General features: G+C 37.0%; 1 pseudogene; it reads right to left on the bottom strand.

Annotated features, from left to right (window-relative positions):
- Positions 1-2,219: 2,219 nt before the first annotated feature.
- Positions 2,220-2,922, bottom strand: LOC140512294 (glycine cleavage system H protein, mitochondrial-like; annotated as a pseudogene).
- Between the last annotated feature and the right edge of the window lie 5,609 nt (positions 2,923-8,531).

The following is an 8,531-nucleotide window of genomic DNA, read 5'->3' as shown; positions in this document are numbered from 1 at the left end:
AGCTCTGGGGCTGAACTACTTCAGTTGGTATGTGAAGAAGTGTTATCTGGTCAAACTCAGGAAAGACCAAGTTTCATTTCCTATACAGTTTTCCTTGGGGCTTTCTCTGCATTTCACCTGTATTCTCTGTATTCTGTATTCTCCTCCCTTTAGTTCCTTCAACTCCTTCACGCTTACAACTCCCTGGGAACAATAATCAAATCAATACTACCACCATTTCTGAAATGCGTGTATAAATCGAATGCACTAAATACACTCTCACTATTTCTGTGGTGACTCTCTAGTCTAAAATTTCCTTCCTTAGACACCATTTCCCCTTTATGTGTTACATATGAATGCAGTAACTGTCTCACTTTTACATTTGTATTACCAGTTCTTAGCAAAGTGGTGGTAGATAGTAAGCATTACATAAACATTCTTTTAAAAATATTGTTGTTGTGTTCATCCTTCATTGCTGAAGAACATGCCATCAGAGAAATGATGACCCTGGATGCTCTTAATATTGTGAGAATGCCAATGACACACACTGTGTGCCCACTGGTAGTCCTTCTCTTGCACCATGTGTCCAATATTTTTTTTTCATTAGCACACTTCTTCAATGCCATTATTTTCTCCACTTCTTTGTAATTCCCTTTTCTATTTTTTAATTCTTTTTGAACTTAAATACAAAAAGGGAGGGAAAAAGAATATTTCCACTTATAAAGAACATAAAAATAGGATTCAATATGAAACTGTGAATTTCCATATAACACTTTTTACCTTTAAAAATATGTTAATAAATACTACACATTGTTTTCAAAGTTACCCTGCTTTTCTGTGCTTCCTTTTTAGTTTTCTTTTGGTCTCTGTTGTGTACTTTTTTCTCACTCTCCCACCATAGAGATATATATGTGTGTGTGTGTGTGTGTATGTACACACACTATACATACTTCTCTCAAGGTGGATAGAAGTTTTCTGCATGAGTCCTTTGCAGCTGGTTTGATACTCAAGATGAATTAATCATACAAAAGTTGTTCTTAGGACAAAATATGTTACTATGTACAACATTCTGTTGGTACTGCTCATTTCACTTTTTATTACTTCATGCCAGTCCTTTTATACTTTTCTAAAAATCAACCAGCTCATCATGTTTTATAGCACAACAGTATTCTGTCACAATCACATACCTCAACTTCTTTAGTCATTCCTCAGTTGAAGGTCATCTATCATTTTAGCCAATCTGATAGGTGTAAGATGATAGCTCAAAGTTGTTTTAATTTGTATTTCCCTAATTAATAATGATTGAGATTGACAGTTAATAAATAGTCAAGTGGAAGTTTTCAGATGAAGAAATTAAAGCTATCTATAGTCATACGAAAAAATGTTCTAAATCAGTATTGATTAGAGAACTGCAAATTAAAACAATTCTGAGTTACCACATCATTGGCAAACATGACAAGACAGAAAAATTATAAAAGCTGGAGAAGATATATGAAAATTACAACACTAGTGCGTTGTTGGTGGAATTGTGAATTGATGTAACCATTCTGGAAAGCATTTTTGAATATGCCCATAGGGTTATAAAACTACATACATTGATCCAGCAATACCACTACTAGGTCTGTAGCACAAAGAGATCACAAAAATGGGAAAAGGACACACATATACAAAAACATTTATAGCAGCTCTTTTTTTTCAGGATTTTAAAAAAGTTCATTAAATTTTATTATCTATTCTGCTACAAGGTTGAAGTCTCATTTGTATAAAATAGCTTCAGCTAAGCAGTTTATAAAAAAATTAAGTTGGTATTTTACTGCATCTAACACTATCCAGCTAACTAATCTCAGTAAATTATTCACATGGACCAAAGGCCAAATGTATTTTGAACAAAACTAGTGAAGGATGGAGTTGAATGGCCATTACAACATTATTTATGTAAGCCTTTTTACAGATAAAATTCTAACTTCGAACTACATGGTCTTAGGATTCATTTTTTTATACGTATGATGTAAAGGATTCAGACATTAATTCAGACAGACATTAATTTGAAATTACTAGGAAGAAGTTGTACAAAAGGTATAAAAGTAAAAAACAAAACAACTTTTTATCCAATCATTTGAGCAAAGATTCTTTTTTCCATGCCATGGTGTTGTTTCAGAAGTGTTAAAATTGCTAACCTCCCACATACCATTGATTTAGGACAAAACACTCTTACGCTAACTGATTTGGGGATCCAGCATTCAATCCTCAAGAGATTTTATGTACATCTCACATGCATCATCACTCATCAGTTGATCAAGTTCTGAAGAGTTGCTCAAGTCATCTTGATCAGTCAACCACCTTCATAACAGGATTTGTAGACTAGTCCTGTGTCTTCTGCTGGAGCTACATTAATTTCATTTACTTCTCCCATTAGTGGAGAATAGAGTTCTCTGGCAGCTTGCACACTTTCCAAAGATTCAAACTCATCTTGTTTGTTCATTTTTATTCCAGCTTCCCGAAGACTGCAGTAAACTATATCTCCTAATTCTTTCTGTGCAAAATTGCTGATTACAACTGTTCCAATACCATTTTCAGTTGATATCCATTCATGCATGTCTGTGAATTTTCCAACAGAGTCACAGGGTGTTGCTGCAGAGGACACAGGCAGTGGCTGCCCTTAGGAAGGGAGGGGGAGCCTAGGCCAGGATGGGAGAGGAGGCATGCTGGTGCAATTGGTAGCAAGGCCTGGGGCCTAAATATCTCAGCCCCAGCAAAAGCCCATAGGGTCAAGGTCTTGAGACCATTATGCTCATGTCTTCTGGGAATGCTACTTTTTTTTTCCCATAACAGCTTTTGTTGTGGTAGCAAAGAATTGGAAATTGAGGGGATGCCCCTCAGTTGGAGAATGGTTATACAATTGTGGTATACAAATGAAAAGTAATTGTATATATATGTATGCATGTATATGAATGTAATGTAATTGTATTTGTATGTGAATATAATGAAATAACTGTTGTTCTTTAAGAAACTATAAGTAGGCAGATTTCAGAAAAACCTGGAAAGACGTGCATGAACTGATGATGAATGAACTGAGCAGAAACAAGAGAACATTGTACACAGTAACAGCAACACTGTGTGAGGACCAGCTTTGATGGACTTAGCTCTTCTGAATAATGCAATGATCTGTATGAATTCTTTTTTTAAATTTATTTATTTAACTTTTAACATTCATTTTCACAAAATTTTGGGTTCCAAATTTTCACCTCATTTGTCCCCTACCACCACTCCAAAACACCGAGCATTCTAATTGTCCCTATCACCAATCTGCCCTCTCTTCTAACATCCCTCCCTTCCCTTGTCCCCATCTTCTCTTTTGTCCTGTAGGGCCAGACAACTTTCTATATCCCATTACCTGTATTTCTTATTTCCTAGTAGCAAGAACAGTACTCAACAGTTGTTCCTAAAATTTTGAGTTCCAACTTCTCTTCATCCCTACCTCCCCACCCATTCCCTTTGGGAAGGCAAGCAATTCAATATAGGCCATATCTGTGTAGTTTTGCAAATGACTTCAATAATAGTCATGTTGTGTAAGACTAACTATATTTTCCTCCATCCTATACTGCACCCCATTGCTTCTATTCTCCCTTTTGATCCTGTCCTTCCCCATGAGTGCTGACCTCAAATTGCTCTGTCCTCCCCATGCCCTCCCTTTCATCATCCCCCCCACCCTGCTTATCCCCTTCTACCCCCTTTCCTGTATTGTAAGACAGGTTTTCATACCAAAATGAGTGTGCGTTTTATTCCTTCCTTTAGTCAAATGTGATGAGGGTAAACTTCATGTTTTTCTCTCACCTCCCCTCTTTTCCCTCCACTAAAAAGTCTTTTGCTTGCTTCTTTTATGAGAGATAATTTGCCCCATTCCATTTCTCCCTTTCTCCTCCCAATATATTTCTCTCTCACCACTTAATTTCATTTTTTTAAGATATGATCCCATCCTATTCAATTCACTGTGTGCTCTGTCTCTACATGTGTGTGCATGTGTGTGCATGTGTGTATTTATGTGTGTAATCCCCCAACTACCCAGATACTGAAAAGTTTAAGAGTTACAAATATTGTCTTTCCATGTAGGAATATAAACTGTTCAACTTTAGTAAGTCCCTTATGACTTCTCTTTGCTGTTCACCTTTTCGTTCTTCTCTTAATTCTTGTGTTTGAAAGTCAAATTTTCTTTTCAGCTCTGGTCTTTTCATCAAGAATGCTTGAAAGTCCTCAATTTCATTGAAAGACCATTTTTTCCCCTGAAGTATTATACTCAGCTTTGCTGGGTAAGTGATCTTTGGTTTTAGCCCTAATTCCTTTGACTTCTGGAGTATGATATTCCACGCCCTTCGATCCCTTAATGTAGAAGCTGCTAGATCTTGTGTTATCCTGATTGTATTTCCACAATACTGGAATTGTTTCTTTCTAGCTGCTTGCAATATTTTCTCCTTGACCAGGGAACTCTGCAATTTGACCACAATGTTCCTAGAAATTTCTATTTTTGGATATCTTTCAGGAGGCGATCTGTGGATTCCTTGAATACTTATTTTGCCCGCTGGTCCTAGAATCTCAGGGCAGTTTTCCTTGATAATTTCATGAAAGATGATGTCTAGGCTCTTTTTTTGATCATGGCTTTCAGGTAGTCCCATAGTTTTTAACTTGTCTCTCCTGGATCTATTTTCTAGGTCAGTTGTTTTCCCAATGAGATATTTCACATTATCTTCCATTTTTTCATTCTTTTCGTTTTGTTTTGTGATTTCTTGGTTTCTCATAAAGTCATTAGCCTCCATCTGTTCCATTCTAATTTTGAAAGAACTATTTTCTTCAGTGAGCTTTTGAATCACCTTTTCCATTTGGTTAATTCTGCTTTTTAAAGCATTCTTCTCCTCATTGGCTTTCTGAACCTCTTTTACCAAGTGAGGTAGCTTATTTTTCTAGGTGTTATTTTCTTCAGCATTTTTTTGGGTGTCCTTTAGCAAGGTGTTGACTCCATTTTCATGATTTATTTTCATTGCTCTCATTTTTCTTCCCAATTTTTCTTCCACCTCTCTTACCTGATTTTCAAAATCCTTTTTGAGTTCTTCCATGGCCTGGGACCATTGCATATTTATTTTGGAGGTTTTGGACACAGAAGCCTTGACTTTTATGTCTTCCCCTGATGGTAAACATTGTTCTTCTTCATCTGAAAGGATGGGAGAGAATATCTGTTCATCAGTAAAGTAACCTTCTATTCTCTTATTTTTTCCCCTTTTTTGGGCATTTTCCCAAGCAGTTACTTGACTTTTGGCTCCTTTGTCAAGAGTAGGGTATACGCTGTTTACCTGTAAGATTTCAGTTCCTCCAAGGTGGCACAATCAAGGGAGAGGAGTTTCCTACTTGGCTGGGCTCAAGGCTGAGATTCAGATCAGTTGCTCAATTCTCCAGGGGCTTTATCCAATAATGGATGTGGACTGCTGCCTGCCTGCGCAACATAGCCACTGCCTGCTGCTGCTGCTACAGCTTCCATTGCCACCTGGGGCCAGGCTAGGGAAGGACCCTGCTCCCTAGAGATGACCTTTGAAGGTGTCTTTGGTGCCTGTGGGTTGAGGGATCTGTGAACAGTGGCTGCTGCCACCGAGCATTCTGCCCTGAAGGTCTGCTCTCATCTTCCTCCTGGCACCATGTAGTCAAGGCTGGACTGGACTCTGCTCAATGTCCTGTGTGACAGACTTTTCCCCTTGGCCTTCCAGGTCACCCAGGGCTGGAAATCTCCTCCACTCCATTGTTCTGTGGCTTCTGCTGCTCTAGAATTTGTTGAGAATCTTTCTTTACAGGTATTTTATGGGCTGTGGGGGAAGAGCTAGAATATGTGTTTCTTTCTACTCTGCCATCTTGGCTGCACCCCAAGAAGGGAGAAATTTAAGACCAAAGAAGAAATAGAGAACGTTATGACATACAATATGGATAATTTTGATTATATTATATTGAAAAGATTTTGGAGAAATAAAACCAGTGCAACCAAGATTAGGAGGGAACTAGAAAACTGGGAAAGAAGTTTTACAATTAGTTTCCATGATAAAAGTCTCTTTTCTAAAATATATGGAAAACTGAATCAAATTTACAGGAATACAAGTCCTTCCCCAATCTATAAATGGTCAAAGGATATAAACAGGCAGTTTTCAGAGGAAAAAATTAAAACTACTTATAGTCATATTAAAGTGCTCTATATCACTATTGATCAGAGAGATTTAAATCAAAACAATTCTGAGGTACTATAACACACATGTCAGATTGACTAAAATAGCAGAACAGGAAGATGATAAATGTTGAAGAAGATGTGAGAGAGTTGGAACACTAATTAATTATTGGTGCATCTGTGTGTTGATGCAACCATTCTGTAAACCAATTTAGAACTATGCCCAAAGGACGATAAAAATGTGCATACATTTTGGCCCTGCAATATCACTTCTAGGGCTATATCCCAAAGATATCATAAAAATGGGAAAAGGTCCCATATGTGAAAAAATATTTATTGCAGCTCTTTTTATGATGTCTAAGAACTGGAAATTTAGAGAATGCCCATCCGTTAGGTAATGGCTAAAGAATTTGTAGTATATGAATGTAATGGAATACTATATGAACTGATGCTGAGTGAAATGAGCAGAACATGGAGAATATTATACACAGTAACAACCACAGCGTGTGAGGACTGTTTCTGATAGACTTAGCCTTTCACAACAGTGCAAGGACCTAAAACATTCCCAAAGGACTCTTGATGCAAAATGCCATCCACATTCAGAGAAGGAACTATGGAATTGGGACACAGATGAAGTACGCTATTTTCTCTTCTGTTATGGTTTGATTTGGTTTGATTTTTCTCATGGTTTCTCCTATTCTTTATAATTTTTCTATGCAACATGACTAATATGAAAATGTGTATAACAAGAATATATGTATAAAACTCATATAAGATTGCATGGTGTCTTAGGGAGAAAGGATAAAAAGGTGGGGGAGAAAATTTAAAATGTACAAAGTGATTGCTGCAACAGTTAGAACCCCAACATACACAGGGGGACCTGCTATCACTGGTTCTTGGATCTGCATTCATAAAAGAAAAGGCAACTTTTGAGAGGTTAGCAATCACTTTAATTAAGCACATGTATCATTCCTTTAACCAAGTACATATATCATTCACCTAATTCAGAGGAGTCAGCACCCTGAACTTCAAAGAAAATACAGAGAAATCAAAAGTTCAACAGCCATGGCTTCTTCTGCCTGAATTCAATAGACATTTGGACCCCAACTGTCTGACCATAGTTACCAAAGAGTGAAGCACTACATCTGGGTTCTCAAAGCCAGCGGGCTCCTAGAGGCTTCCCAGAGTTCTCATCTGGATAAACAAACATTTCCAGTGAGTAATCCTCTGGATTGCTTCCTCTGCCTTACCATAATACAACAGACAGGTACAGCTGTCTGACCATAGTTACTAGAGAGGGAAGCATAACAACAAAGCCAGGGGACTCCTTAGCGGCTTCCCAGAGTCCTCATCTGACACTCAAACCTTCTTACCAAAAACTAAGCTCCAAAGCAAAACCTCACTAGAAGGGTATTCATACTTTTTATTTTTTAGAGCCAGAGAGCATCCAAACCCTTGAGAAACAGTGCCTCATTAACAAAAGTTGTGGGTGTTCCTACAAATCTCCCCTAATCAAACTCTCCTTAATGGGCAGCCCCATTAATGGGTGGGGAACATCTTCAATCACAATAACATTACAAGTACATATACTGTTTTTAGTTAAAGACACTCTTGTTTCTGTACTTTACTCTTAGTAAAGACTCTTGATTGATAAATGCAAGACTCAATTAGGCACTTGATTATACTAAACCATCCTTGAAAACAAATAATTTTTTTTAAAAGAAGAAAAGAAATCCACACAAAAAATGTAGTTCATTACCTTATTTCACATTTTAATTCCTTAAATTTCTTTTTATTCTCTTTTTGGGATTTCTTGCATTTCTAAAACTATATTGAATACTGTGGGGACACATAATATAGTTTCCCTGTTTATTGCTTTTAATTACATCTGTTTTAGCTTTAACTTTATCTAAGATCATGAGTGCTACCCCTGCTTATTTTTGTTTTCTTTTACATCAGCCAAAGTATTTAATTCTATTCCAGTCTTCTATTTTAATTCTCTGTGTATCCCTCATTTTTTATTGTGTTTCTTGTAAGCAACGTATTATTGGAATTAGATTTTTAATCTGTTTTGCTACCTTCTTATGGGTGAATTCATCCCATTCACATTCAAAGCTAATACCCGTTGTGTATTTCCTTCCATCCTATTTATGTTTCTTGCTCTGTTTAACCTATTCCTTCTTAAATGTCTAATTTCCTTCTCACTACTACCTTCCTATTCCTTATTCTTCCCACCTTTCTAAGTCCTTCCCTTAACCTCTTCCCCCACCCTCCTAATTCTTAATCTACATACACTTCTAAAAGTCCCTCCCTTATCTTATCCCCTAATCTTCTCATTTCTTTATAAGTATAGAAG

This window comes from Notamacropus eugenii, chromosome 6, assembly GCF_028372415.1.
Source record: "Notamacropus eugenii isolate mMacEug1 chromosome 6, mMacEug1.pri_v2, whole genome shotgun sequence".
NCBI classification, from domain to species: Eukaryota; Metazoa; Chordata; class Mammalia; order Diprotodontia; family Macropodidae; genus Notamacropus; species Notamacropus eugenii.
This window is presented reverse-complemented; position numbering and strand designations above follow the sequence as displayed.